Raw genomic sequence first — 25,832 nt, forward strand, 5'->3', positions numbered from 1 at the left:
GGTGGTCCTTCTGTAAGAAATGTGAGGATTTGGCTTTTGTAAGCACAGATAATACCAGGAGTGATCAGTGGAGCCCAAGCTGTGTTGGAGTCACCCTAGTTTATCATCAGTGTTGACATCTGCCCAATTTTGCATCTATTGTTGAAGGGCTTAAGCTGCTTGGGGACTTTCTCTCATGCAGGCACCTACTTGTCGGACCCTGTGTTATGGCTTATGATTTTGGACATTTACTGCATTTTAAAAGGAATTTAGCAGTCTTCATATATAGCTGGGTTTTTATTAAATTTCAAGATTTTAAGAGTTTATAATTTACCAATCTTTGACGAGTTGTGGCTGAAACAATTCACAAGTGGATGCATTTAAAAATAATAGCTCTATCTGTAGATTTAAAACAACTCTACTTCTCATTATTCAGAAATGGTACTTGGAGGGGCTTCCCTGGTGGCGCAGTGGTTGAGAATCCGCCTGCCGATGCAGGGGACACGGGTTCGTGCCCTGGTCCGGGAAGATCCCACGTGCCGTGGAGCGGCTGGGCCCGTGAGCGATGGCCGCTGAGCCTGCGCGTCCGGAGCCTGTGCTCTGCACTGAGCCTGCGGTCACTAGAAAAGGCTGTGGACCTGAAAAACTTCTGGCCTTGACCTTCTCTGTGCCATTTTTTTTCAGAAACATGTTCAGCACAGAGCTCCTGGAACTATTCTCTGAGGAATATAACTGTTAAGAGTTCCTGTAGATCCTCTGTTCTTACTATTTTCTGGATTCTAGTCATAGAGTTTGTTCTCTTATTTCTTTGGGTGATCAGGGTAATAAGTGAGGAGAGGTCGGTAAGGATAGAGGCAAGACCTAGTGGTTTTTTATTTCCACATCCAGAATAGATGATATTTATGAACACCCCTTCCCCAATTTCTCCACTGGAACCACTCTTGCTGACTCTTCCCCTCAAAATACAGTGAAAACAAAACAAAGAGACAACCAGAAAACCCCACTCAACGCACGTACTGCAAGGGACTCCTGCCTCTAATAAATCCCCATTCTCAATCATCTCAATCTCCTTCTCTCTGTCTCTCTCTCACACACATACACACACACAAAACACACAAACACCCGTGGAATTCCAGGCCCATCCTCCACCCTGGAGCCCTCTCCATCCTGTTCCCTTTCTACCCTGGGAGGAAATAGACGCTCAATTTACTAAGTGCTCTACAGCTTAGAATTTGGAGAATGACCACTGAAATAGGCCAGTATTTTAAAATGCTTAATCATACTTCCCTAAAGCTATATATGTGTGCATGTGCGCATGCGTGTGTGTATATACAAAAAACTGAATTTAACATGATAAGAAAGATGTGATTTATAGTTAAAGCCCAGTCTCTAAGGTAGCGGAGGGCACAGTGAGATTTTTCAGAATCTAGTCTACATTGATTTCCGTGCACGGCAGACAGCCTTTCCCGAGTCACTTGGAAGTATGTCCCAATCTCTGTTTTTGTAATTATACTTGGTCAACGGTGAGAAATCCTGTCTTGGGATCCCTGTTTGTCCGGGAGTGGCATGGACATTCCTGCTGTCCTCACAGATATGAGGGCTCCGGGTGCCCAGAGGGCCCTTTATCTACCCAGAGCCTGACTGACATCTCTGCTCACTTTTGTATCTGCTCAGCCCAGAGTGCATGACCTTGTTCTATAAATACCAGTCTTGTTTAAATAACAGCTGCCTTGGACTCATGGCCACCACAAATCCCCCAGATGCACTAGGCAGGCAGTTCCCTCCTGGCTGTGAGCTTCGATCCGCCCTCCCTCTGTGAGAGGCAGCAGAGGCATGGGGGTAGGGCCTTGAGCTGCCATCACTCACCCCTTCTTTCCACCAGTGGGTGAGACCTTTGTGGGATACAAAGATAAATACAACTCAGTCCCAGCTCTCGAGGAACTTACAGTGTGGTACAATAGAAGAGAGATGCACAGATAATCATAATACGAGAAAGAAAGGAAAACCATGGGACAGTAGGAATTGAGAGGAGAGCGAGCTCTCTCCCAAGTGGGAGATCCTGAAAGCCTTCTTGGAGGACATGCATTTGAGCTGAGATTGAAGATTAGGCAGGATTTGAATATAGGAAAATAGATGAGCTATTTAGGAAAATATTACTTTGGATTCCGAGCTTATACATCAAAGTAAATTCCAAGTCCCAACAGTTTAATAGAAAATGCAACTCCTGGGAACTCCCTGGCGGTCCAGTGGTTAGGACTCTGCGCTTTCACTGCTGAGGACCTGGGTTCAATCCCTGGCTGGGAAACTAAGATCCTGCAAGCCCCACACTGTGGCCAAAAAGAAAAACAAAATGCAGCTCCCCAAATAGTAGGAAAGATAATCAATTGTTTATGTGATCTTGAAGCGGGGAAGTTTATTTTAAGCATAAAAGAAATAAAATATAAAAGAAAAGACTGCTTTTTTCTAATTGAAGCATAGTTGATTTACAATGTTGTGTTAGATTCTGGTGTACAGCAAAGTGATTCAGTTATACATATATATATATTCTTTTTCATATTCTTTTAAATTATAGGTTATTAAAAGACATTGAATGTAGTTCCCTGTGCTATACAGTAGGACCTTGCTGTTTATCTATTTTATACATAGTAATTCATATCTGCTAATCCCAAACTCTTAATTTATTCCTCCCCCGCCTTTCCCCTTTGGTAACCATAAGTTTGTTTTCTATGTCTGTGAGTCTGTTTCTGTTTTGTAAATAAGTCCATTTGTATCATATTTTAGATTACACATATAAGTGATATCATATGATATTTGTCTTTGTCTGACTTTCTTCACTTAGTATGATAATCTCTAGGTCCACCCATGTTGCTGCAAATGGCACTATTTCATTCTTTTTAATGGCTGAGTAGTATTCCATCTTATTTATACCACATCTTCTTCACCCATTCATCTGTCAGTGGACATTTAGTTTGTGTCAATGTCTAGGCTATTGTAAATAGTGCTGCTATGAACATCGGGGTGCCTGTATCTATTGGATTTAGAGTTTTGTCTGGATATATGCTCAGGAGTGGGATTGCTGGATCATATTGATAACTCTTTTTTTTTCTTTTTAAGGAAACTCCATACTGTTTTCCATAGTGGCTGCACCAATTTACATTCCCACCAACAGTGTAGAAGGGTTCCCTTTTCTCCACACCTTCTCCAGCATTTATTATTTGTAGGGTTTTTAATGATGGCCATTCTGACTGGTGTGAGGTGATACCTCATTTTAGGATTGATTTATACTTGTCTAAAAATTAGTGATGTTGAACATCTTTTCATGTGCTTATTGTCCATCTGTATGTCTTCTTTGGAGAAATCTTTGGAGTCTACTTAGGTCTTCTGCCCATTTATTGATTGGGTTGTTTATTTATTTATTATATTGAGTTTATGAGCTTTTTGTATATTTTGGAAATTAAGCCCTTGTTGGTTGCATCATTTGCAAATATTTTCTCCCAGTCTGTAGGTTGTGAAAAGATTGCTTTTGACTAAAAAGATGAACTATCATAAACACACTATACAACATAAGAGAGCTAGGGAGAATGGGGAAATATTTGTTACCTATAATAGTAGATAAAGGGTTCATATGAATATAAAGAGCTTGCATAAACTAAGTTAGAAAAATAAATGTCCTAACAGAAAACGGGCAGAAGGCAATGAGCAATTCACTAAAAAAGAAATATAAATGGCTTATGAACATGGAAAAATTCCATATGAGTAGTAATCAAAGAAATGTAAATGAAAACAATAGAGAGATGCTATTTCTCACCTATTAATACAAGCAAACTTTTGTTTTTGTTTTCAGTTTTTAACCAATGTCCAGCAATAACACTGGCAAAGAATGGACAGTTCCTTCATTCAGAGCTACCTCATTGTTTCTTTAAATGTTTTCTTAACTTGGTTTAAAAATATATTTTATGTTAGTAACTTCTTAGATTAATAAAGAGGCTTAAAGTTGCTTTTAGAAACATAACATTATGAAGTTTTGATTTACAAATCTCTTGTATTCCTTCCCCTACCCACCACACCCCCCTCCCCAATTCTAGGTCTAAAGAGAAGCAGCAGTTTCTAAGCATCAAGGGCTGGCCTGCAGTGAAGGCCAGTAACCTATAGCCATGGGTCCAGTCTGACTACCACCAGGTTTCTGTCAGGCTGGCCAGCTAAGAATGAATCTTACATTTTTAAATGATTGAAAAAAATCAAAAGAAGACTATATTTCATGATGTGAAAATTATATAACATTTAAATGTTAGGGTCCCTAAATAACTTTTTATTGGAACATGGCCATACCCATTTGTTTATGTGTAGACAATGGGGGCTTCTGTACTACAACAGCAGAGTTGAGTCATTTCTATGGTAGGGGAGGAAAAAGTTTTCCCTAACTCTCTAGGGTCCCTGGCTGGGTCTGAAAATTAAACTGACAGAAGACAGATGAACAACACAAAAGCATATATATTTTATTGAATTTTTATGTGTATTTATGTGTATTCCCTTGCTTTTGCAAGGGAATAAAGACCCAAAGTGACCAGAACAGAAAGCTTTTATAACTTTCTTCACAAATACATTTGTGAAGAATTGACAAGACAAAGAGGTTTGGGCTGGGATAGTAAATGATGAAGAAATAAGTAGGAAGATAAGGGTTAGTTTAATAAGGTTTGCTTATACAGCCTTCTTGGTCCTCAATTCCCTGCTTTTGGGGCTAAGAATGTCTTCTTTCCTCCTGGTACAGGGAAGGCATCTTTCACATGGGAGTTTTACAACCTGTTTCAGGGAGGAGGACAAGTAGGGGGATGCCTGAGTGACCTTCCTACTTCTGCTGTTTTTAAAAATTCCTTTGGCTTAAAATATTTAATATGCCAAGGTGCCCTCTTTTGGGGTAGTATGTCCTGAACCTCATCACAACAGAGACTCCATGGCCCACAAGGCCCCAAACATTTACTCTCTGGTTCTTTACAGCAAAAGTTTGCTGACCCCTGGCGTAGAGTAATAGTAGATATGACATCTTCAAGGAATTTCAACTCTCCAAATCTAAATCCAGTGCTATTTCATTTGACATTTTGACCCTCCTTTCTCTTTCCCCCTAAATCGTCATCTGTTACAAAGAAAGGACTAAAATATGTCGGCATGGTTTGGACTGAAGGTTATGAAATAAGAACATCTCATCTTTAAGGAAAGTTAATATTAATAATTTTTAAAAATTGACTTGTTAACTTTATAATTCAAAATGAGACCAGAGACTTTCTTCATGTCTTTAGAATTCAGATATCACACCTAAAACTGAAATACCAGTAAGAAAGAAGATTTCCCAACTATTTATGTTCTTTTAATTTTACATTTGATTTAGAAGTATCAAAGTATATGATACTATATCCTACAGTGAGTGATAATTTTGTAAAATTTTAATATGTTGATGAAATATACATTTTTAGTCACTTAGCCCTTATCAAAGGAAAAATTCACTGTAGTCATAAAAATTTGAGCAGTACAATTAATTTATTTGCTTACTATTTATTCACATGCAGCAATTCTTCTAGTTAATTGTTGCTATGCTCCAGGATATACGTATGATTGTTCATACCATAAGAGGACAGAAGCTGGGTTTATCTTTTTCACTACTGTCTAGCTAGTACTTACACATCTAGCACATTGACTGGAACATACTATTAGTGGAAAATATGTTTAATGAATGAATGTGATTTGTTCATTGTTCTATCAAACTTTTTGGTTGTATATATGCATAAAAACATATACTAAATTATTGTGGATTCAGTGAAGGCTAGGTATATTGTTTTTCAACACATCGGTTACTCTATTAATAATAACTTCTATTTTCACAGAGGGTTACTAATATTATACCACTCAACCAAGAAGCTACCATGAGAAGTCTCATTAATATTATTACAATTGATAATATATTCCTTCTCTGTTCTGAACAAGTTATATCAATAACAACATTGATTTTTCCAAAAATCTCTTTTTCTGATTGAAAAATCTAATACTTATTCATAAGAAATTCAGGGACTATAGAAATATATAGGAAAAGACAATTATAATTTCACCCCTAGAGATAATCCCTATTAACAGCTTGGGCTATCCTTCAGATTTTTTTCTATTCATATGCCAACACGTATAATAATTATTATTTTACTAAAATATGATCCCACTATACATACTGTTTTGAAACTTTTTTTTCCTCTCAAAAACATGTTTCCATGTCAACACCTAAAGATCCACTTTATTATTTTTAGTGACTGAATCATTTCCATTATATGAATCTACCATCATTTATCCACAGACACCTCCCTGTTGACAAACACTTGGATTACAATTATTATTTTTAAAGTGCTTTAAATGCTATATCATCTTAATAACATATAAGCTACTAAAAAAAAAGTCCTGAGTGCTTTCTATCAAGACACACACTCACATATAAAACAAAGAGGGAAACAACTGAGTAAATTTTTATTTAGGCAATGATAGACCTGGTACATCCTGGGAATTTCTGACCAGAGCCTTGCAGACAACTTGGCAAAGCTGATGCAGTGACAGTGCAATTATATGTCAGTGATGCCAGGAGGTAAAACTGCAAGCAAACGCCTTTGTTTGAAGGAACCCATGGCATATGCAGTTTAGACACTCTTCATGTTAGGGCTCTGTCAGGCTTTCAGGTTTAGCGGGGTGCCTGGAGCCTTTGTTGGGATCTCGTGGACCACCAGGGAAACAGCCCCCAGGCTGCTGCTTGTCTTTCACTGTCTTTATTCTGAACTATTCAGTGGTGGTAGCCCTGAATGTTTTAACCCCCCAAACCTGAAGAAAGAGTTGTATTGCAAATAGTTGAATGGATGGATATTTGATAATGTGGATGGGCATCCAGACAGGACCAATGTTAGGATTTATGTGACCTATGTCTCACAGCTCCCCCGGTTTGATTAGAAACAGAGCTGGAGGGCTTTGGGAAATGCCGTCCCTAACAGCTCCCTGTGCTCCACTATGAAAGACCAGACAAATGTGGCTTGGCAGTGACTCCAGTGAAAAGTGAGACCTTAACTCCTCAGTTGGGCCACTCCCAGCCAGGCTCCTGCCAATTTGCCCCTTTCCAGATGAGTATAAAAAGCAGGAAGTACGCTGGCGCTTGGGGACCTTACGAATGCTATTAGCTTTGTTCAATTTGGATTCCTTTATAGGAAATGTTCTAATATGTGTGAGTGTTACATCATTTAGAGCTGCACATTAGTGGGATAAAAGTTGCAGATGGAACTTTAGAATCATTTTTTAAAATAAATCACTGTGTCACTAGTTATGAATAAAACTAAGTCTATGTTGCATACAAGATGACCCACAGTATGAGCAGACAACAATGACAAGGCTAAAAAGAGAGTAGTAATAAGAATACTGATAGCCAACCCTTACACAAATCCTGTGGTCTGGCTCGATTCTACGCACTTTACAGGAATTACCTCATTTAAATCTCACCAGGATCTTGTGAATTTAGGCATTGTTATTCGTCTCATTTTACAATTGAGAAAGCTGAAGCACAGATAAGTTGATAAAATGGGCCAATGTCACATACTTAATAAGTGGTAGAGCCCTGATTCAAACCCAGGAGCCTCTGCTGCTTGCCTGTCTACTTCTGGAGCCTGCGTTAGCCACCAGTATGTCTGAGAAATTTAAAACTCTGAAGTCAATGTCAAATCAACCCAAAGGCAATGAGCACCCCCAGAGCTTGGATGGAGGTCTGGAAATACCATCTTCCATTTAAAGGAGCCAGGATGTAAAAATAATATTAAAATTAAAAAAAATTTTTTAATTTAAAAATTAAAAAAAATAAAAAACAGCAAGGAGCCAGGCTGATTCAAGGTCTGGGGCAGGGAATGAACAAGAGAAACTTGAAACATCTTGTCATATAGATGGCAAGAAAGCTATCAAAGACCACTAGGGTCATTCCTAAAGGACTCCAGAGCCAATCTAAAGAGGCTCCCAATAGCCAAAGATGTGACAATTTGAGCATCAATAGGAATACAGTAGGGGATTGAAATATACAAATGTGTTTAAATCTATAAGTTCATAATGATGCTTAAAAAATTCATCACGTTTAAAAGATGATTGGGAAGCAATTCATTATTGATTTGAAAACTGGTAAATAAATTCTATTATTTTTACCTCCCCTCCCTATGTGAACAATATCCCTGAGTAACTGAATAATACATGGAGTGAAGCTCCTCTTTACAGAAGTATTTCAGCTGCTAAATGACAAAGGAATGATAAAATTAGAGTATTACCTTTCTGCAACTCCTAAAACTAACGGATGTTGACATTGAGCATCACTGATTACTAACATAACAAAAAAGAGAGACAACCAGACACTGTTTACCTCCTCATGGAAGAAGGAAGAAGACACCACCACCCATGAAAAAGTCCTGCCAAAAAACCTGAATCTTGGGGCTTCCCTGGTGGCGCAGTGGTTGAGAGTCCGCCTGCCGATGCAGAGGACGCGTGTTCGTGCCCCGGTCCGGGAAGATCCCACATGCCGCGGAGCGGCTGGGCCCGTGAGCCATGGCCGCTGAGCCTGCGCGTCTGGGGCCTGTCCTCCGCAACGGGAGAGGCCAAAGCAGTGAGAGGCCTGCGTACCGCAAAAAAAAAAAAAAAAAAAAAAAATCTGAATCTTGTCAAGCTTCTCATTCCAACTACCAATTTTAGAAAATACAGAGGACAGAGGAACATATTACACTACGCTGTGGGAACACAAGCAGCAAAGACCCAGACTGTGGGGAATGCTACAGGACAAATGAACTGATTTTGTCAATAAATAATTTACAAGGAAAAATGAAAAAAGAGGGAGACAGATGAAAAGGCATAAGAGGCATATCAACCAATTGCAATGTGTGAACCTTATTTAGATCTTATTTTTTAAGTTGTAAAAGAAGTTATATTGGGACTTCCCTGGTGGTGCAGTGGTTAAGAATCTGCCTGCCAATGCAGAGCACATGGGTTCGAGCCCTGGTCAGGGAAGAACCCCACATGCCACGGAGCAACTAAGCCCATGTGCCACAACTACTGAAGCCCGTGCGCCTAGAGCCCATGCTCCGCAGCAAAAGAAGCCACTGCAATGAGAAGCCCAAGCACTGCAGCAAAGAGTAGCCCCCACTCGCCACAACTAGAGAAAGCCCTTGTGCAGCAGCAAAGACCCAACGCAGCCAAAAATTAAATAAATAAATATATTTTTTAAAAAGAAGTTATATTTATGAAAAATTGATAATATGAATAATGACTGAATATTTGATGATGTTAAGGAAATACTGTTAATTATTTTAGGTGTAATAATGATATATTTTTTTAAAGGCTTCTCTTTTACTGATGAAAGGACATGCTCTCTGGCATTTGCTTCAAAATAATATGCAAGGAGTGGGGGGTAGGGATGAAACAGAACTGGCCCTGAGTTGGTAATTACTGAAGTGGGTAATGGGTACATCGAAGTTTATCAATATTCTACTATTGTATATGTTTGAAAAATTATCATAAAAATTTTTAATGAAGTAACTAATTTTGGGATTGCACAAGGTACACACTATTTCTGATCAAAGAATACATGAGTAATTTGGCCCCAAATCCTTTAGATACTAAGATAAAATGAAACTTATTCTATCACTCATGATTTTTATGTATACACTTTCTATGCTGTGCAGTGGTATGAAAAAGATAAATTTGAGTAGCTCTTGTTAAAATAAAATGTGAGAACGTTAAGCTAGAAATAGGAAGACAAAACCCACATGGTACAGTGTCAAGAAATATCAATGGCAATAATGTATAATAGTTTGGTAGCTATTATTTGAGTAAATTCATTTACAACTTAAACACTAGAGTTTTAAATAATTAATTAAATAATTAATTATCTTTATTGGAGTATAATTTCTTTACAGTTTTGTGTTAGTTTCTGTTGTACAACAAAGTGAATCAGCTGTAAGTATACATATATCCCCATATCCCCTTCCTCTTGAGCTTCCCTCCCACCCTCCCTATCCCACCTCTCTAGATTATCACAAAGCATCAAGCTGATCTCCCTGTGCTACAGAGCAGCTTCCCACTAGCTATCCATTTTACATTTGGTAGTGTATATATGTCAATGCTACTCTCTCACTTCGTCCCAGCTTCCCCTTCCCCTCCTGAGTCCTCAAGTCTGTTCTCTACATCTGCATCTTTATTCCTGCCCTGCAACTACGTTCATCAGTACCGGTTTTTTTAGATTCCATATGTGTGTTAGCATACGGTATTTGTTTTCTCTTTCTGACTTATTCTGTATGATAGACTTTAGGTCCATCCACCTCATTACAAATAACTCAATTTTGTTCCTTTTTATGGCTGAATAATATTCCATTGTATATATATGCCACATCTTCTTTATCCATTCATCTGTCGATGGACACTTATGTTGCTTCCATGTCCTGGCAATTGTAAATAGTGCTTCAATGAGCATTGTGGTACATGACTCTTTTTGAATTATGGTTTTCTCAGGGTACATGCCCAGTAGTGGGATTGCTGGATCATATGGTAATTCTATTTTTAGTTTTTTAAGGAACCTCCATACTGTTCTCCATAGTGGCTGTATCAATTTACATTCCCACCAATATTGCAGGAGGGTTCCCTTTTCTCCACACCCTCTCCAGCATTTATTTTTTTGTGAATTTTTTGGTGATGGCCATTCTGACCAGTGTGAGGTGATACTTCATTGTAGTTTTGATTTGCATCTCTCTAATGATTAGTGATGTTGAGCATCCTTTCATGTGTGTGTTGGCAATCTGTATATCTTCTTTGGGGAAATGTCTGTTTAGGTCTTCTGCCCATTTTTGGATTGGATGTTTGTTTTTTTGATATTGAACTGCATGAGCTGCTTGTATATTTTGGATATTAATCCTTTGTCAGTTGCTTCGTTTGCAAATATTTTCTCCCATTCTGAGGGTTGTCTTTTCGTCTTGTTTATGGTTTTCTTTGCTGTGCAAAAGCTTTTAAGTTTCATTAGGTCTCATTTGTTTATTTTATTTCCATTACTCTAGGAGGTGGGTCAAAAAAGATCTTGCTGTGATTTATGTCAAAGAGTGTTCTGCTTATGTTTTACATTTAGGTCGTTAATCCATTTGAGTTTATTTTTGTTTATGGTGTCAGGAAGTGTTCTAATTCATTCTTTTTCATGTAGCTGGCCAGTTTGGTTAATATGTGTCTTGGCATGTTTCTCCTTGGGTTTATCCTGTATGGGATTCTCTGCACTTCCTGGACTTGATTGACTATTTCCTTTCCCATATTAGGGAAGTTTTCAACTATAATCTCTTCAAATATTTTCTCAGACCCTTTCATTTTTTCTTCTTCTTCTGGGACACTTATAATTCAAATGTTGGTGTGCTTAATGTTGTCCCAGAGGTCTCTGAGACTGTCCTCCATTCTTTTCATTCTTTTTTTCTTTATTCTGGTCTGCGGCAGTTATTTCTATCATTCTATCTTCCAGCTCACTTATACATTCTTCTGCCTCAGTTATTCTGCTATTGATTCCTTCTAGAGTTTTTAAAATTTCATTTATTGTGTTGTTCATTACTGTTTGTTTGCTCTTTAGTTCTTCTAGGTCCTCGTTAAACATTTCTTGTATTTTCTCCATTCTATTTCCAACATTTTGGATCATCTTTACTATCATTACTCTGAATTCTTTTTCAGGTAGTTTGACTATTTCCTCTTCATTTATTTGTTCTTGTGGGTTTTTATATTGCTCCTTTGCCTGTAAGATATTTCTCTGTCTTCTCACTTTGTCTAATTTACAGTATTTGAGGTCTCCTTTCCCTAGGCTGCAGGGTCATAGTTCCTCTTGCTTCTGTTCTCTGCCCCCGGTGGTGGGGTTGGTCCAGTGTCTTGTGTAGCCTTCCTGATGGGAGGGACTGGTGCTTGTGTTCTGGTGGGTGGAGCTGAGTCTTTTCCCTCTGATGAGCAGGGACGTGCCAGGTGGTGTGTTTTGGGGTGTCTGTGAGCTTAGTGTGTCTTTAGGTATTCTGTGTGCTGATGGGTGGGTTTGCGTTCCTGTCTTGTTTGTTGTTTGGTTTGAGTGGTTCAGCACTGGGAGCTGCTGGCAGTTGGGTGGAGCCAGGTCTTGGATTCAGATAGAGGCCTCTGTGAGAGCTCTCGGCGATTAATCTTCCCTGAGCCTGGGAATTCTCTATTGGTCCAGCATCCTGGAATCAGTGCTCTGACTCCAGAGCCTCAGGCCTGACTTCTGGTTGAGGGACCAAGACCCCACACATCAGTCGTCCCAGTAATAAAGGGAATTCATTTTAAAAAAGACTAACAAAACCCCAGACAAATAGTAAAAAGTAAAATCAAACAAACAGAAACAGAAACAAGGAAGCATGCACACACAAAAAAGAAGCAAAAACAGAACCAAATAAATCAAATAGCAAGGAAACAACCAGACAAACAACTCAAGAATGAAATGAAACAAGAAGAAAACTGACAAAAACCCAATAGCAAACAACAAAACCAAAGCAGAGTGCCAACTGAAAAATGAAGCAAAGAAACAAAACAAACTGACAAAAATTATATATAATATATATTAAAAAAAGAAAATGAGAAAGGGGAAAGAAGACAGAACAACAGAAAAGCAACATAGAAACAGAAATATATATTAAAAAGTAGAAAATATATTAAAGAAAAAAAAAGACAAATGAAATCCCAGAGAAATGGTAAGAACAAAATCAAACAAATAAAAACAGAAACAAGGAAACGCACGCACACATAAAAGAAACAAAAACAGAGCCAAAGAAAACGAAAAGTAAGAGAACAACCAGACAAATAGAAGATCTCAAAAATGAAATCAAACAATTAGGATTAAAACTAACAAAAACCCATAACCTAAAAACAAAACCAAGCAGTGTGCCAGCTGAAGAATTAAGCAAGGAAACAGAACAAACCAATAAAAATGATTGAAAAAATAATAATAATAAAATAAAATAAAAAGGGAAAAACACAGGGCAATAGAAAAGCAAAGTAAAAATAGAAATGTATAAAAAAATAAAAAATAAAAATATGTTATAAAACACAGAGATCCCAAAAGACTAAAAAAAAAAGCAAACTATAAAAACTAAAACAACAACAAACAAGCAAAAAAAAGTAAGAAAAAGAAGCCAAAAAAATTTAAAAAGCTAGAACCAACAACAGAATGAATCAAAACATAATAAAATTAATAGTAATAATTATTTTTTCCTGTTGTCTCTGCTGTAAGTGTCCTTGCACATGCCATGATCCAAAGCAAAGCCCACCTCCGCCTCCCCAAGAGGCTCTCCTCTGCCTCTGGAATGGTTTCTGGACCTGCTGTGCGCCCTGTGGGGACCACTCAGACTCTGATCTGGCCCAATTCCTGCATATGCTGCCCCCAAAGTCCACAGCTGCCAGAGGTAGACAGTTTTCATTTGTGGGAACACTTATTGTCTACTCAGATATTCCATAGATGTAGGGCCTACCTCGCTGATCACGGGGATTTAATCTGCAGCTTGTAGAGCTGATGGAAAGATTTTCGATCTTATCCTTAGTCACCCCGTCCCTGGGGTTCAGCTTTGGTTTTATCCCCACCTCTGTGTGTGGTCCACCCACAGGAGTCTGGTCCTGAGGCTGCCTTGGAACTCCTGGGTCTGCCCCTGTGAGGACCGGGCGCAGAGGTGGTATGACTGCTTGGATCGCAGGTGCCCCAGTGGTGCCAAATGCACAGGGAAGCTGGTGGCCACAGACACAAGAGATATGGCCATAGTGAGGGCCTTTTCTGGCACCTGGCATAAAGCACATGAGGGCCAGTCCTGGCCAGGGTTTTTTGGGCACCCAGCAGCAGGCGTGTGAGGGCCAGCCCTGAGAGGGCTTTTTTTTTTTTTTTAAATTACCCTGCAGGCAGTGTGTGAGGGCCAGCTCTGAGGGGGCTTTTTTTATTGCCCGGCAGCTGGCACACAAGAGCCAGCCCTAAGCAGGCTTCTTTTGTTGTTTTAGGCAGGCACTGGTGTGTGAGGAGAGAGAGGTTACAATAGTGGCTTCTCCCACTGTGTGTGACTCAGAAGTTGTGCCCTGCTTCCGTCGCAGTCCCGTCTTCCTCCATAGGCATTCTCTGCTGCAGATTTCCTCCCTCCCGTCCCCCAGTCCATCTCCCCACAGCCAACAGCAGCTCTTGCTCTGGGCCTGTTCTCCAATCCCCATGCACCAGCTCCCAACCATCTCGCACACCTGTAAACACACGTCCCAGTCCGGGGCATGTAGGGCTGAGGTATGGACCATCTGTGTGTTTCTCACTTTGTCCCATCTGCCACAGGCTGGCCGCTTCACCCTCTTCCAATAGCCTCAAATGCTTCCCGTCTGTCCCAATCAGTTTCCCCAATGGAGAGGCGGTTTCCCAGAATTCAGGAATCTCTCCTCTGCTTCAGCTCCCCTGTCCCAGGGCACAGGTCCCATCCCACTTCTCCTCCCCCTTCTCCCTTCTTTTTTTCCCACCTCTCCCCCCTTCTCCCTTCTTTTTTTCCCACCCTACCCAGTTATGCCAGGATCTTTATAGCTCGGTGTCCAAGGGCTTCTGCTAGTTTTCAGCTAGTGTTCTGTGAGAATTGTTGTATCTATCGATGTATTCCTGATGCATCTGTGGAGAGAGAGGAACTCCACGTCCACCTACTCTTCTGCCATCTTGAATCTCCCAATACTAGAGTTTTAAGTTCAAATTAATGAGGTCTCCTTAAATCTTCTCCAAAATGTCACCAACAGGTATTAAGCAGCTACTCTGTGCGAGGTGCTGGGAATCCAGACACATTTCTGCCTCTAACAGGAAGAAAAGGGAAATAGGACAATGCCGGCCCTAATCCAAAAGGATTGGAGATATGATATGTAGCACAGTGCTAGGGTTAATTCTCTCTGGGATGGTGAGAGCTGGAGAGATAGCCTTTGGTTAGATTGTGTTAGGCAGAGGAAGGGATTAGCGGAAGGGCTGTCTCATGGCGGGAAAAGACAGGAGGCTGAGGATGGATGAGGAGCCGTGAGTGCTGCAAGCCCTGCCCCCGCATCACCCTTGGCCCCGCAGACTCCATTCCCCTTCCTGGGGAATCTCATCTTTCAAGTTCTAACCTACATGCTAATGATTCAGAAATTCTTATGTCCAACTTTAACCTCTATCCTGAGCTCCAGAATATGTCCAAATGCCTGCTTTTCATTACGGGTTTCACCTCAAATTCAACATGTCCCAAAACTGAACTCATTACCTTCCCCCAAAACTCTACTCTTTCTCTCCTATTCCCAATGTCTATGCAAGTGTCCAAGATAGAAACCTTCGAGACTCAGGTGCCCTTGTGTCCTGTACCTCCATGTCTACAGTCCACCTTCTAAAGGTCTCCTGAAGCCACCACTTCCTCCATTCTCCACTGCTCTTGCCTTGGTTCAAGGCTTGCATCTCTTGGACAATAGCAAGTGTCTTCTAACTGCTTCTAACTGCTCCTCTGTCCAGTTTCTTCTCATTCTGATCTATTTTCCATTCTGTGGTCAGAGTATCAGTGTTCCAAGCTTCCCTCATCAGAAATACCCAACGTGCTTGTTACAAATGCAGATTACCAGGTGTTTCCTTGGACATTCTGAGTCTCTGAGTCTGGGTTGAGGCCTAGGAATCTGTGATTTTATAACACAGGCTCTGAATTAGTATTATTATTGGGGAAGTTTGAGAAATACTGTTTGAACACACGTCCCTGATACCATCCTTATAAGACCTCCGTATAGCAATGTTTTAAAGAACTTATTTAAAGGTGATTTCCAATAAGAAATAGAGATTACATTGCAAACCAAGACATGAAAACATTTATGTGTACAGTAACAGAAACTAAATGTTCACAGGACTAATTTTTTCTCCTCTTTTCTCTTTCACTCTAAAGTAATGATAGTCAGGGGCTTACTAAATGGACTTTAAGACCCAGAGTTTGAAAACACTATCCGGTGGGTTAACATCCAAGTTCCTTAGCTTGTTTTGTCACAATCTAGCTATTTTTTCACACTTTGCAAGTACTTCCATGTTAACTTGCTTCACGGTTGTGGCTTCCTCTCTTAGAACTTCTCTTGGCCTCTTGGCCACTTGGTGAACTTTTTTCTTGTTTCAAGTCTTTGCTCATATATCATTCCCCTGTGTAATCTCCCCAACGTACTGGAGCCACTGAGGAACTTTGGCCTAGATGCTCCCTTTGCAATTTGTACACATCTAAATTGACACCTAGCATCTACCCCCACAAACCTGCAATTATCCCCTTACAAGGCTTGTCACTCTAACTACCCCACACTCCTTGAGTGTAGGGAACCCTTTCTCAGCAGTTTCTGTATTCCAGGGCTTAGAAGGATGACCATCATGGAACAGAAGCTTGGTAAACAATAACCCATGCAGTATGCATGAAGGAATGAGCAGATTGTGAGTGATGAGTGCTAGGGCCAAACCCAGAGCTCAAGGCAGGAGACAAAATGAGAAAGTAGTTTATGGTCAGTAGCCTACATGTAATGTTGGAAAACTTGGACTTTATCTTCCAATTAAAACAAAGGTTTTTTTGTTTTGGTTTGGTTTTCCTAAGTGGGATTATTTGACCAGAGAAAGGGTATGACTAGAGCTTGTCTTAGAAAGACAGCTTTGATAGTGTCATGGAGGATGCTGGGGAGGGACTGGGAGCTTGGACTTGAGGCTGTAGTGATGATACTAATGAGAACTCGGGCCTGGTACCTATATTAGGTAAAAGCTGGTGGTTGGTAGGATGCCAGGGATGAGAGGTGAGGAATCAAAAATGACTTGGAACCTTAGCCAAGGCATCAAGGTCAACATCAGTAGTGATGAGTCATGTTGATAGTATGTATCTTTGATATGGTGTGATGAGAATGACACTTTCCCTCTGTGGTCTTTTTTTCAATAACTCATCGCTTTAGTCTAATAATGAGAAAAACACAGAAAATCCCAGTTGAGAGACATTCTACAAAGTATCTGGTCAGTATTCCTCAAAACTGTCAAGGTCATCAAAAACAAGGAATGTCTCAGAAACTGTTATAGCCAAGAGGAGCCCAAGGAGACATGACTGAGTATAATGTGATGCCCTGGATGGGATCCTAGAACAGAAAAATACATTAGCAATCTGAATAAAGTATTGACTTTAGCTAGTGATAACATGTCACCATTGGTTTGTTAAGTGTAACAGATGTACCCCACTGATCTAATAAAACTGACTTGGAGGTGGGTGATGCTGTGATTAACATCATGATATTGTATGGCTGTTATATGTTATATGGATGGCAGATGATGTTGGTGTAGGAAATACAGGGGAGAATTTGTGTGGAGTAGGAGGTCTTTCTGAGACCATTGTTATTTCATTGATATTCAAAGTCTGAAGCTTCTTATGTAAGTATTCTTGCTATGCATCTCTTACTTGCACTTCTGGATATTAATACTCTCTCAAGTCTACTTCATTCTTCATCTGGCCTAACTCAGAGGTAACAATCAGTTAGCACAATGCTAACATCTTTGTTCCCTGTGCCTTGGACTTTATTCCACCAGGTTATCTCCTAGTTGGCTCTTCTTTATCATTCAGCTCCAATAGTCCCTCCTCAGCAAACTTCCTTTGACTATCTGATCTAAAGTAACCCCTCCCCGGTCATTCTGCACTGCATTGCCCTGTTGTGTTTCCTTCATGGCTCTTATCACTATCTAAAATTTGCTTGTTTGTTTACATGTTTATTGTCTGTGGCAGATCTCCCCACTGGAATCCAAGTCCCACCAGGAAGGCAGAACCTCGTCTGCTTTATCATTGCTCTGTCCACAGCCCTGGGATAGTACCTGGAGATGCTCAGAAAATGTCTGCTCAATGAATTCATGTAAATCACTGTCTTAGTCAGCTCAGACTGCCATGACAAAATACCATAGGCTGGATGGATTAAACAACATACATTTATTTCTCACAGTTCTGAAGGCTGGGAGGTCCAAGAACAGGTGCTGGCTGATTTGGTTCCTGGTGAAAGCTCTCTGCCTGGCCTGCAGATGGCTTTCTTCTTGCTGTGTCATCACATGGCAGAGAGAAAGAACGATTATAGCGCCATCCATTATGGTTCCATCTCCTCTGCCACCCAGATACGTTAGTGACTGCAGGAAAATCTACTCTTATGGTATTTCCATGTCCTACTCATAATCCCTTTTTTAAAAAAGGGAAAGCAAGAAAATGTTTTTCTTTATAATTTCTTTCCCATTCTTTTTCTCCTTAAACAAAGCAAAGCATACAGACAGCAGAAGCATATCTAAATGAAATGCATCTTTTCCTTAGCAGATCTTAAAGGGAAGTTAAGTAAAGAGCTCTGCTGGAATTAGGGGAGGACAGAACTGGCCATATTTAGCCTTTTACCCTTTTCCTCTTACCAATTTTTCTTTCCCTCCTACCCTCATTTATCTTTAACTCTCTCCTAATTCCCCCTTGTGGGGGAGAGCTGGGGGTATCCTTGCACACTCCAGGTCTCAGCGAGATGCAGGCCTTGCTCAGAGAGAAACATCACTTCTAAGCTGAGCTGGGGGATCCCTTAGGGATTATGGGGGCCAGGACCTCCCTCAACCACAGCAAACAACTTTCTGGCCTAACAGGAGAATGTAAAACACTTTCTTGAGGACCAGGGAGCTTACTGCTTAAGTTATTCAAGATACACACACACAAACACACACACACACACACACACACACACACACACGAAACAATATACTTGTACATGTGCTTTCGGCCAGTTAGAGGTCAATGACAGTTCAAATGTATTTTTGAGCACTTCAAGCACAGAATCTGTTGAACTAGGTGTTTACAGGTATTTACTAAGAACAAATACAAATTCTGTACTGCATAAAAAAATAAACATGTACAATATTCCTTCTCGACAAGAGCTGCTACTGCAATTTGCAGCCTCATGAATGTACATCACGGGCTATCAGAAGCATTTTCAACCAACCAGAACAAGGCAAGACCCTCATCATGTGCTGTTTGCACACTCACACACTCACACACATGATTATTTATGTTAGTTATCAGGATCCTAAGCAACATTGAATTCATAAATTAAAAAGTGAATTCTTTAGTCATTAACTGTGGTTAGTGAATAAAAGTCAAACACAAATGTTTTACCCTTTGGGAAAAGGTCTGAAGAAAAATGAAATGGCTAGAGCAGAACATTTTAATAAAGTTATAAAAAGAGACAAAACTGGATACTTGGAAAGAATGAAACTTTCTGTGTGTGTGAATTCTCCTCAGGCCTCTGCCAGCTCTAGTGAGGCCTCTGTTTTTCCCAGGGGAGGCCCTGGTCCATTTTACCTGACTTAGGGGAACAGTTAAATGACAAAACTTAAATGAGTGAGGCTTTTAGCAGATGCCACAGTTCAGGATGGCCTCTGGTGGAGGGAAAACAGGAAACAAGTGAAACTCAGATGCGTTCTTTCACACATTGTGACTGTTCTGTGCCAGGTACTGTTCTAGGAGCTCACATTCTAATGGGGAGAGAAAGATGAAAAATATGTAAACAAACAGCAAATATGTGTTCTTAGGAAATAAAACAAAGTAAAACGTAGACAGTGACAAGCGCACAGAAGTTCTGGGACTGCGGCAGCTATACAAAAATTTACAGGAAAAGCATGCTAGGCGGAAGAATAGCGAGTATGAAGGCTCCGAGGGAAGGAGCACCGTGTGTGTGTGTGTGTGTGTGTGTGTGTGTGTGTGTGTGTGTGTGTGTGTAGAAGGGGTCAGTGTGCATGACACCCATAAATGGAGGAAGAGAGGAAGGAGATGAGGTCAGACAGGTGAGCAGGGCCAGGTCACGAGGGGGCCAATAGACCACGGGGAGGAGTTTGAATTGCGGTGGATGTCATGGATGATTTTACACTGTGGACTGGTATGCTCTGATTTGGGCACACACACCCCCTATCTGGCTGCTACTGATATGTAGAAAAAAGACCACTGGGGGCCAGAATAGAGGCAGGATGACTAGGAGGTTAGGAGGTTTTGCACTAGTTCAGCTGAGGAACGGTAGCTGATACTTGGGTGGGATCATCAGAGATGTATGGAGAAGGTGAGAAATGTCCACACTTGGGATGTGTCTTGGAGGCAGGGCTGTCAGGGCCTGCGGATGGTTTGGTTAGACGAGAGAAAGAGGAATCAAGGATGACTTGAAGTGTGAGCCTTGAGCAACTGAGTGCATACAGGGCTGTTAACTGAGATGAGGAAGATGAAGGCAGGAGCATGTTTATGGGGTGGAGTTGAATTTGGCTTTTGGCCATTAAAATATATATATATAAACAAATAAGTTATTTTAAAAATTTCACTGTCAAGCATATAATATCAAGTAAATCTGACATCAGACTTGAAACACCTCACTAGGGCAAGAGTAATTAACTGTGCTAAAGGCAGTGATGGAAAGATTCTTGTCTTCAATGTTTGTCCAATTTATCTAGCACTTAAGTAATACAAAACACTATTTTAAGAAATTACAGAATATACAGGACATGAGTCAAATGTAACAGCAAAGAACATAATACACTACAGATATGAACCTAATTTTAAGTAAAGATCAAGTACAAAACTTGGATTTATATAAGCAATAAGTTAAAGGTGGTGATTTATAAACAGACTTCCTTTAAATAAGATTTATCCTGGTACATCTAAACTCATTCTATTGCAAACAAAACAAAAGCCACAATATTTAGACTTCTCAGCAATAGCTCCTATTAAAATGTAGTACAATACAACTCTGGTTATATTTCAAAATTGAAGTCTTTGTCTGAGGTAGAACCAGCACAGATATATCAAAATGTACTATTTAAGGGGATTTCAACTAATAAAACTCAACTTTTACCTAGTCAACAATCTTCTACAACTTTAAGTTTTCGTATTAACTGTACTTTGTGAACATTCACTCAATGACAATAAGAGTAGATATTTTACATACACAGGTGAATAATGTGCTCGTTTCTTCTTTTTCCATTAAAATACTCCCATTTGTAAAAGGACATATGTTTTTCTATTTATCTTTTCAGATCTGGGTATGTGAGAATGGAGAAAATTGTTCTCACTATGTTTCCATCTTCAGATTATTTAAGATCCTAAATTTCTGAAAAAACTCATTATGTAATTAAGACAAATTTTTTCATACTCCTTGACTCAATTGACCATCTTTTTCCAATTTATTAATCATATGCTATGAAATGCCATTATTCAACACTGAAAAAATGTTTCATTATTATCCTCTTCAGAAGGAGAAGTTGAAATAAAGGCTTCTTTTCATTCTCTGATGAACACTGGGCTCCTCCAATAGGAGTCAAGTAAGTATCCACTCTATTATATTATTCAAAAGTAGTATTTTGAAGTCCAGAAACAATGGACTGTGAAAATTACATCTCCTAGGTAATCCCCAGGCAACATTTCACAGCTTGGTTGCAGCCCAAGGAATCATCTCCTGGCTCATGTGTTTACCTTCTGCCTGATAGGCTTTTGGCCATTTTAAGTTGGAGTTATCTGTTAGACATCTAAGAAGAGAAATTGATTAGGCAATGGGATCCAAGGTCAAGTGCTAGAGACAGGTCTTTGGGAATCATCAGCTGCAGTCACCTTGCCCCTTAGAATGGGCTCAAAACCCTACTCCACATTTCGTGGCGCTCCAGAGTGCTTAAGATGATGTGGGAGAACTTCCGGGCAGACGGAGGGGAGGAGTGGCTTCACTTTCATTGTCGCCTCTACCTAGCTCCTCCTTCTGTTCTGTTGAATCAGTGCGGTTTATAGACTGTCGCTTCTTCCTCTGCAATATCCTTCCCCCAAGGGAAGGAATTCAGCCACTTCCTTGATTTCCATAGCCAGTCAAGCTAGAGAGTGTGCAGGAAACTGCACTAAAGGTTTGCTGGAGACAGAGGTGAGTGCCTCAGACAGAGTGTATGAGTAGCGTGGAGAAATAATGATAAATGGAATATTAGTCCTCCCTGATTTTAAAATGTCTTGGCTCACTCTACCTGAGGCATATATAGGGATATTTCTATGGTCTTATGATACCTCACATTCCCAGCTCCTGGACTTTCCAGGCTCTCTCTACCCCTGCCTCGCCTCATCCTTCCCCCCAGCAGCTCCAGACCCATTTTTCAAATCTACCAAGTACTCAGAAAAAAAAAAGAAAAAAGATAAAAGAAAAAAAAAAAGATAAAAGATAAAAGAAAAAAAAAAGAACATTCATTAAACAAATCTCTCCCTAGAAAATATTTGCTATTTGTAAAAAGTAAGCCTTTCTCAACTTTAACAATCCCTGAAGAGTCTTGACGCCTGTACCTACTCTGACTTTCAGACAGCTTCTGGGGGCAGGGAGCAGAGGAGGGCGTTCAGTCTCCTTGCCGCTCCCTGATCACTGATGTGGGTAATGGGGGAATGGCTCCATGCCCCAGCTATCCCAGGAGGTATCTCGTAACCACATGCCTGGAAAGACCAGTGGCAAGGAAAGGAGTAAGACCCCACCCTCGGCACCGGGACCACAGTGCTTTGCAGAGGAGCGGCGGCCAGGGGAAGGCATTTTGCTTTGGAAAAGACTTGTACCTCAAGTGCTTCTGCATTTCACAGATTTAGGAAATGACAACTAGAAACAGAAATAGCTAAAGCACAAAACATGCAGTTGACAACGTTCGCTTTGCTGGAGCAGAACGTTTCTGTTCTTTAACTGAACTTTCAGCACATCCAGATAAGGAGACAGGTTTTTCTTCGATTGACATGTCCATTAATGCAGACAGTGCAAGAAAGTGGCTGGGCTGATCAAAATGGGTTGTGACCAGAAAGAACTGTGGAGGCGGACAAGGTACATTCAGGGTTCTGTGACCTCAGAACCAAAGCAGAGACCCTTCCCTGGCCCCAGAGCTAAGCGTTTAGCAGTGCTATCCTGGAAGGGGTGGGTATCTTGCTGCTGCGCTGGGTACATTAGTGCTGGTTTTTAGCATTCATGCTGATGTTTAAGATGTGCTGTGGGTTCAGTTCTTCCAAACACTTTGTTTCCTCTATAATATCCTGAGATAAATCGGCCAGAGGATGGGAAACCAGATAAGCTGCCGTTTAAAAAAATGTTGTCTAATGCAGACTCATTCCTTTTTTTTTTTTTTTTTTTGCGGTACGCGGGCCTCTCACTGTTGTGGCCTCTCCTGTTGCGGAACGCAGGCTCTGGATGCACAGGCCCAGCGGCCATGGCTCACGGGCCCAGCCGCTCCGCGGCATGTGGGATCTTCCCAGACCGGGGCACGAACCCGTGTCCCCTGCATTGGCAGGCGGACTCTCAACCACTGCGCCACTAGGGAAGCCTGTGGACTCATTCCTGATTGATGGTCCCACCGTTGTACAAACTCCACTTTTGGCTCTCTCTCTCTCCTTTTCTGTGTTCCTGCCTCTGTCTCCAACCACCTCTGCTCCTTTGTTTTCAGAAGATTCTTTTCTTTCTGCCTTTCACCAAATCCAAGTGGTCATTTTTAACCTATTTTGCTTCCCAGGCCTTTTTGAGGAAAGCTATAGATCTTACCCAAGAACAATGTATGTAAAGGAACATTCATTGTCAAGGCTGCTAAAATCTATCCATGGAGCCCAGGTTAAGACCTCTGCTCTGAGGGGCAACACAATGGTTGAAGGAAATGAGGAGGGAGTTATGAGCTCTGGGTTATGGTTATGAACTATTGCTCCTTTGGTGGAGTGGTGACCCTGGCCTGGGAAGACGTGGTCTGGCCTCACTGTGGGCGCCCTGGAAACCGCACTGTCTGCTTCGTCATTGGTAAACACGGCAAGTCTTCCTATTCCCTTTTCTGTAAAATGAGGTGTTTGGATTAGATGATTTCTAAGGTGCCTTCTGACTACAATTCCTGGTTTGTCCCTCCCTGCCAGCCCCATATCATGTGCTATTAGTTATTAGATCCAGGGAGTGCCCTGCTCTGAACATATTCCGATATATATTCCTGATGAGACAATATATGAGAAAATAATGTAAAATGTTTTTTTAAAAAATTTATTTATTTTTATTATTTTTAAATAAATTTACTTATTTATTTATTTTTGGCTGCGTGGCTGCGTGTGGGCTTTCTCTAGTTGCAGCGAGTGAGGGCTACTCTTTGTTGTGGTGCGCAGGCTTCTCACTGTGGCGGCTTCTCTTGTTGCAGAGCACAGGTTCTAGGTGCGTGGGCTTCAGTAGTTGTGGCTCGTGGGCTTCAGTACTTGTGGCTCACAGGCTCTAGAGCGTAGGCTCAGTAGTTGTGGTGCACGGGCTTAATTGCTCTGTGGCATGTGGGATCTTCCTGGACCAGGGCTTGAACCCGTGTCTCCTGCATTGGCAGGCAGATTCTTAACCATTGTTCCACTAGGGAGGCCCAATATAAAAGGTTTTGATGTGCCATTAGTCCAAGTTGAAAACTATTTATATTAAAGAGTATTATCAAATCACCTGACAGTTAATCCAAAAGAATGCATGTGTGGTTTGTATTTTTAAATGAACAAACTTTACGTGTCCCCACACACTGTAAGTTGTGATGCAGACCAAGCAGGGAAAAAGCTGTCATTTCCACTTTCCCTTCCTTTCCTATGTCCCTGAATACTCATTGAGTCCCCTCTGTGGACTGAGCCCTAGGGATACAAGACTGTGCATAGAATTTGTCTCTGCTCCCCGGCAGCTCATGTCCCAGCTGGGCAAAGGTAACGTAAACCACTAAGTACACTTGAGAGAACTGCTGTAGCTGGACATGCAAGGCCCTGAGGCGGCATTCCCCGACCTAAGCTCTCAGGCATCTGCATGTACAGTCAGGCAGATTCCAGGCCCTACTTAGACAAAGAGCACTAATATTCTAGAACCACAGTTCTGTGGGAACCGAGAAGGGGAATGAGGCTGTCTTTCTCTTTGCAAAGGCAAGTGCCAGTATTTATAAATTATTTGGAAAACTTAAGAGAGTTATTAAGAATATTACATACCCATTTGCTTGACAGATACAAATGATCTGGAGCAAGGACACCCTGAAGTCAGCGGATAGCAGTATAAGTTGGTACAACCACTTTGGAAAGCAATTTTGGCAATATCTAGTATAACTGAAGATATACATATACTATAATATACTATAATTCAGCCATTGCTCTCTAGAGAAATTCCCAAGCAAAGGTGCAAAGATACATGAATAAGAACAGTCTTTGCATCACCATGTATAACTGTGAAAAAATGGGAACAAGCAAAATGGGCATCAACAGGATTCAGATTTGAAAAATCAGAATGTTGTATAGCAGTGAAAGAGAATACATTGGACTATTTGTATCAAATAGATAAATCTCAAAACATAGGTTGTAGAATATTTTCGGCACGATACCATTTATATGAACTTTTAATAAATGCAAACCAATGTTATTGTTATGGATCTATCCATATGTTGTAAAATTATAACATTGAAAAGATAACAATAACAAATATTAATGAGTGAGTATTTGGAACATCTGGAAACCTCATCAATTGTTAGTGGTATGTAAGTTAGTACAACCTTTGCTGTTTGGCAGTTTCCAGTAAAATTGAATATATGCAGATGTGTGACCCATAAATTCCACTTCTAGCTATGTACTGAACAGAAATACATAGATGGGCCACGACTCATGTATAAGAATGTTCCTAGCTGCACTGTTCACAACATTCCCGAACTGGAAACAACCCAAATGGTTGCCTGGATGAACTAATTGTGTTACATTTATACAATGGGTTACTACACAACAGCAACAGGACCGAACAAAGTAGTGGATTAATCTCACAGACAT

At 40.6% G+C, this 25,832-nt stretch overlaps 1 protein-coding gene across 2 annotated transcripts in view; it reads right to left on the reverse strand.

Annotated features, from left to right (window-relative positions):
* RPS27A (ribosomal protein S27a) overlaps positions 1–25,832 on the reverse strand; it is a 394,104-nt gene that overhangs the window by 118,073 nt on the left and 250,199 nt on the right. The window contains exon 1 of one of the 2 annotated variants that reach the window (XM_067007589.1): positions 18,058–18,061. The exons of the other annotated variant lie outside the window; for it this stretch is intronic. The gene's annotated coding sequence lies outside the window, so the exon portion shown is untranslated. Of the gene's footprint in view, positions 1–18,057; positions 18,062–25,832 lie in introns of those variants that run through there. 2 annotated transcript variants of the gene reach the window in all.

Source organism: Kogia breviceps, chromosome 11 (assembly GCF_026419965.1).
Source record: "Kogia breviceps isolate mKogBre1 chromosome 11, mKogBre1 haplotype 1, whole genome shotgun sequence".
Classification (NCBI taxonomy): domain Eukaryota; kingdom Metazoa; phylum Chordata; class Mammalia; order Artiodactyla; family Physeteridae; genus Kogia; species Kogia breviceps.